At 59.3% G+C, this 6,296-nt stretch overlaps 1 protein-coding gene across 1 annotated transcript in view; it reads right to left on the bottom strand.

Annotated features, from left to right (window-relative positions):
* The window catches only part of Tnip2 (TNFAIP3 interacting protein 2), a 19,975-nt gene that overhangs the window by 12,915 nt on the left and 764 nt on the right, over positions 1–6,296 (bottom strand). The window lies entirely within an intron of this gene.

The raw sequence follows: 6,296 nt of genomic DNA, 5'->3' as shown, positions 1-6,296 counted from the left end.
GAACGGGAGTCTAATGACCCCAAGTGTTGGACCTGCCTGTGGGGCCCACGCCGCCAAAGCCTGTGCGTGCTCGCCTGTGTGTGGGGACCCCGAGACTGGAGGATCCGAGGGCTCCCCAGGGTTGCAGAGGCCGGCAGAGACCCAAGCACCCAGGGTCTGGCAGAGCTCCCGCTCCGGCCCGCGGCTGTCCCGGCCAGCGAGCCACCCGCCCTTCCACTCGGTGCCCTACACGGTCTCTTTTTGTGTGACCCACGCCTGTCATAACGCACGAGACAGGCGCGGATCCTCTTCGAGGGCCGCTTCTTACCGTGGGAGCAAAATGGGTCACAGGAGGCCTTTCTGCCCGGCAGGGGTGCAGCAGGATGAGAGCGTGGGGTCCTCCTGACCCGGTCCGTGGGCACAGCTCCCTGGGAGGTGGCATCACAGGGTGGCCGTGGGTGGAGCCCAAGACCTGTCTTTCAGGGCCCTGGAGGCACGCGGCGAACTGGGCTCAAGGAGGAGAACCAGGGTCCTTCACCCCAGCGTGGGCCAGGCCGACTTTGCAAAGGAAACTCAGTTTGGGGTGGCAGCCAGCCTCTGAGAGGACACCCTCTTTCCCACTGTCGCTCTGGTGTTGTCCCCTCCAAGGCCCTGGACAGGGCCTGACCCTTGCAACCAAAGGGTGCTGAAGAGGACAGAGTGGGACTTCTAGGGGAGGGTAGCACTCCACAATTCCCCCTTTTGTGAGGAGCCCTCCTCTATCTCAGAGGACCCTGGGCACCCTGAGACTACAGGAGATCACAGCTAGCACGGGGCTGTGACCAGGGGAACCCAGCTGAACTGAGCCTGGGTCCTGGCCACAGAAATCTTGGTGACTGTGCAGGCTTGGTGTTGCCAGACACTGCTAACAGCTGGGATCATAGAAACCTGGCAACGGGAGTTCAAGTCGCGTTTTGCACCAGGTTTTAAGAGAAACATTTTGGGTTCCTGAATTCTGGGGACTTCAGAATCAAAGTGAAGGACTGCAGACCCCTGTTGACAAGGTACGTGAGAGCTCCCCAGACAGTGGGCCAGGTGAGGGGATTCACTGGCTGATACTAACGATGTAGACTATGCCCTTTCCACAGAGGAGTATAGACACTCCTTGTTTACCAGCCGAGTTCTATTCCTGCGATCGTGTTGTTAAATTGGTCACTGAGTGAGGCATTGTGTAGAGGATGAACATCATAATATCCGAACACAAAAATGGCCCAACAAACCCCACCTTGGTGACCTCCCTTGACTTGCATAACTCTTGCAGCAGTGTTGTGATGTATAACACAACACCACAGTGCTGTCCAGTGCGTGCAGTCAGCAGCCATCACGGCACTGTACAGACGAGGGGCGCAGGGCAGGCTCTGCCAGCGAGGTGTACAGAACTGTTCAAAGTCAGCGTCAGCACGTCCTATGTCTCACCAGCGCACCTGCTGGAAGCCTGAACAGCTGTGAAACAGGTGGGTTGATAAAGGAGGAAGTACCTCCTGCCAAGCACGGATGCTGGAGGGACAGAAAGCAGAACCGGAGGGACCGACCTTCGGAGGCCAGCTTGAGGAGGAGGTGACATTTCTGCCCCATAATGAAGGACAAGGAGGAGTGGTGTGCAGATCTGGGTCAATGGCCCCAACAGGAGGGAGCTGCGCATCGTGGGGCATCAGGGCCAGAGCTGCCAGTGTAGTGTGGCAGGCAGGGCGGGTAGACGCAGGGTTCCAGCCCTGCTCTGGCTGGGCTCACTCTAGGTGCAGGGAGGCGACTGAGGGGTGGGCCGCGTGGAAATCACCAGCTGGAGTTATACACAGGTCTCCTCCTCTGTCCTCTTCCCTCAGAGTCATCCCTCCCCCTTCTGCCTGGGTCCTGGGACCTCACTCCTGGCCCTGTCACCATCGTGATGGCCAGGCCCACACAGTGAAGCACATGTATACACGCCGCTCACACACACACACATCTACAGGTGTACCAACATACTGTCACCTCCAGTGAGAGAGCCCTTGTGGAGGGACAGCACTTCCTGTGGCATCTCCACGAGGGGGCAGTGTGGCTTAGGGACCAGAGGCTCAGACAGTACCAGGTGTGCCTGGGTCAACTTCATCCTGCAGTGGGAGTGCAGCTCCCAGTGTCCTGGCCTACCTGGCTCCTAGGAACGATGGTGTTGAGTGGTCTCTATGGAGACAGCCCTGGTCCTCCATCTTATCCTCCCCACCCCCTGTGGAAGTAACCCCCACCGTTCTCTGCCCCCCCCCAGGTGTCCATGTGGCTGCTGCAGGACGTCGCAGTAGGCCCAGGGACTGGCAGGATGGCCTTGCAGGCTTGAGTGCAGCTCCCTGCATCAGGTGAGTGGCTTGGCTTGCAGCCTGCTGAGGGGGCAGACACTGGAGCAGACACCCAGCAGAGCACAGCCCCACACATAGCTAGCGGAGCCCCAGGAGTGGGAAGAGAGAGTGTGCAGTTCAGTGTGTCACCAGCCACACACCTGGCACAGTCAGATGCAAGACCAAGTGCGATGCCCGCTCTCCCTCCCACAGTTGTCAACCCCATGACACCTTTATTTTCTGTTGTGCTAGGGACAGAACCCCAACCTCCCACGTGCTGGAGGGCAAGGGTACTCTGTCCAGCCTCTGTCTCAAATTCTGTAACTCTCACTCTCTGGTGCTGGCCTTAGGGAGCATCCTAGCCTAGCTGTGTCCTCCCAGCCCACCGTGTTGGAACACCAGGCTGAGGAAACATGAAGGATTTCTCACTCATAGGCTCCCAGGCCAGCTCTGTCCCTTGGTGGGCCAGGAGGGTGGCAGCCAGGAGGTGTCAGCAGAGCTCTGGAAGGTTCAGGAGAGAGATCCATAGAATTGGGAAGAACCCGTATTCCACGGAGAGGCCAGAGGCAGGGCTATAGCAGTTAAGGCTGGGACAGCAGGGCCTGTGCAGTGGACGGAGGTGGGGTAGGGTGGCAGCAGAGGGGAACACAGAAGCCATGAGGGTGGGAACCCACATGAGTGGGGGCCCCAGCTTCCTTGGAGTGAAGTGGGAGCCTTGCCTGTTCTGGCTGAGGAGACCCAGGGCAGGGTGACACTGGCCTGGCTCAGAGCGACAGCTGCTGAGCTGGTCGTGACCAACCAGATCTGGGGCTGCTGAGGTGAAGCCAGCAGGCTTGTGACAGCAGATTTCTCTTAGTGCAGTTGGCCTCACTATGACCTGAGGCGCTCCGTCCTGGTCCATAACACCTTGCCTGGCCGGGGAACCCAGCTAGAACTGAACTTGCTCATTGGTTCCACTCAGATTGTGGGGGCACCCTGGGCTGCAGGTTGCTCGTGTCCTCCCTGGAAGAAGGAGGCAGTGAGAGGTGGTAGGTGAGGCTGAGGGCACAGCAATGGGGGCCTGCGACCTAGACCCAAGCCAGGGAGGCTGAAAAGGACCCTGAATATCTGCTGTCCCTGGCACCCCGCACAGACACTTACAGGATGGTGGTGTGGGCCTCACTGCAGGAATGAATGTCTGGGGGAGGCAGACCTTGATTCCAGCCTGGGAGACTGTGGGGAGGTGTCCCCTACCTGCTGCAGGTCCCTAACCTGGCTACCGGTCCCCAACCCTGCTGCAGATCCCTCCCTCCCTTCTTCCATATGTGCCACGTCCCTGAGGTCCCTTCATCTTGTTCCACTTCCTGACCGTACTTAGAACTGAGCCATCCTCCCTGATGCTCCAGCCCCAGGGAGGAGCGAGGTCCTGGCCGTGGTTGCCTCTGCCTTAGGTTGAGGGGCAAACCCTGGACTACAGCTGTCTCCTCCCCCAGGTGCGAGAGCAGGCCCCAGCCCAGGGTCCCAAGAGTGGGAGGACTGAGGGCCCCAGCTGCCTCTGATGAATGCTGCCTGGGGGCGTGCGGCTCAGCACTCGAAACTGGCAGGACAGGGAGACTGCCCTGCAGCCCTGGCAGCCCAGGCAAGTATGTCCCCTCCTGGGCCTTAATGTTTCTGGCAAAGGGTGCTCTTGTCACTCATTAAGCATGTTTGTGTTGTGTCCAGGACTGCCTGTCTGCATGCGGGTGACATGCTCTGAGCCAGATGTGACACCAGTTGAGGCCCAAAGCTCTCAGCACCAGGGCAACATGCGGATGGCAGTTCGTGCCTCTCAGATACCTCTTGTACCTACTCGGAGCCCTTTTCCTCCTCCTGAAGCCGTGAAAACCCCTCAGGGCCTTCCACTTCGCTATCACAGGTAACCCGGGTGGCACCGGGGTCTCTAGGGCAGGGAGAGTATCCCTGCAGGTTAATGACAAAGCTCAGTGCTGGCCAGGGTTCCAGCCAGCGTGGGCTGTGCAGTGAGTTCATGGCCAGCCTGGGGTACAAAGAGAAATGCTGTCCCTAAACAAAAACAGGGAAAAAATAAACTAAAAACAAAAGATGACACGTATTCACTCAGGGGAACAAGAAGGTGAGCAGGAAAGGAAATGTCACTGTGATGTCATATGGTTGAGGTGTGAAGAGAATTCACCTGGCATCACAGGGTCACGCCCTGCCTGTGGGTCTCAGCCACATGGCGTGAGGACAGTGGCACTGGCAGTGGAGGTCAGGAAGCAGCACCAGGTTATTTCTGGATATGGAAGTGAAACCAGAGCAATGGGCTGAACTATGCGCGGCCCTGCACTGTGCAGGAAGCCTTGAGACACAGGAGGCTTCAACTTGGGATGGAAACAGCAACGGCACATAAAGCTCCAGGTCCGCCTGTGAAGGGGCGGAGCCTGATGTCCCCTACATTTTGGGCAACCCTGGGTCTCTGATGTCACAGCGCTCAGCTCCTAAGTGGCAGGCCAGTCAGCTGAGAGCTTCACCCTGTCTTGGGCCTCAGCTTCCCCTTGTAGAGCCTGTGTGCTGCTGGTGGTCCTGAGATTGGTGGCCGAGTACTGGAGCAGGAAGAGGACACAGAGGCCTCGGTGCTTGTGGGCCAGATGTGGGATCTGGAACGGAATGGGAGGCTTTCAAGATCCAGATCAGGCTATATGGGCTGCGAGTGGGGGCTCAGCTGTAAAAATAGAAATTGGAGAACACGTGGGCCAGCCTTTCCACCATGGCCCGTGGGACAGGACTTCCCGGAGGGCCTGACACTGTCATACTAGGTGGAAAATGAGCCAGAGGGCTAAGCCGGGGCTCCCTGGGCAGGGACCTGGCATGAGCCCTCCCTTGCCTCCAGGCTCTGCTAGCTTAGTTCTCCATGCCTGGGAACGTTGCTCAGCCCTCCGAGCACTCACGCTGGCACAGGCCTGGCTGGGACAAGGTTGCAGAGCCACAGGCTGGGGCACCCACAGTGATGACATCTCTGAGCGTAGCCCTTTGCTGGTCAGGGACAGGACCACAGGCTGGGCCTGGGCAGGACGGGCTTGGCAGGGCAGGCGAGCCTGAGCCTGGCCTTGTGTCCCTACCAATAGCTTGGCAGGCAGCGTTGCCTGGAGCCACCTCTCACTGCCTCCCCAGGGTCCTGGGGAGCCGAACCCCTGGTCTGCCTTCCATACCTGGGTGCCAGCACCCTGCTCCCTCCAGTAGCATTGCAGGCTGGGACCTCATGCTCCTAGTGCAGTTCCCTGGGGTGGAGCTGGCCCCACCAGGGCAGACAAGCAGTCAGCCAGAGCCTTCACGCTGAGCTGCGTGCCCAGCCCTTTATTAATCTTGCTAAATTGCTGGATTGCCCAGGCTGGGCTTGCATTGTGATCCTCCTGCTTCAGCCTCCAGGAGTGCCAAGGTCATAGGCCTGCACCACCACCACAACAAGCAAAGGACTTTCTAATAAAGTGGTAGTGAAGCCTGGCCCAGACAGGAAGTGGGTCTGATGCTGAGGCAGGAATCTAGGTGAGGACCCAGAGGGCGCTGAGTTAGAAAGGGGTTGGTCAGTTTTTGGTGGCGGGAGACAGGCCCCGTGGGCCTCAGACCTGAGTCAGACCTGAGGTCAGTGCAGTGCAGGATCACAGGGTGTGGACCCCTAGGCTGGGGGTCGCACAGCACCTGCTCCTGACTGTGCTTGCCAGGCCCTCTCACCTGCACTTAACAACTATGGTATGCGTGCGCAGACCCTGGGTCCAAGCCCACGGTCAGCACCTGCCTGCCTTTTCCCAGAGCAGGGAGGGATGTGTGGACTACCGGACCCCAAGGTTCGGTATCCACCGCTGGCCAACCTCGCACGGTAGGAGGACTTGCGTTGTGGTTAGGGGGCCAGGAGGTGGGGCCGGTGGTGGGGCTGGAGTCCCGGAGGGGCCTTTGTAGGTGGGACGTCCGCTGGGGGATGGAGTTAGGGCGGGGCGGGGC

Source organism: Octodon degus, unplaced genomic scaffold (genome assembly GCF_000260255.1).
Source record: "Octodon degus isolate 3935 unplaced genomic scaffold, OctDeg1.0 scaffold00006, whole genome shotgun sequence".
NCBI classification, from domain to species: Eukaryota; Metazoa; Chordata; class Mammalia; order Rodentia; family Octodontidae; genus Octodon; species Octodon degus.
Note: the sequence above shows the minus strand (reverse complement) of the source record. Positions and strands in the feature narration are given on the sequence as shown.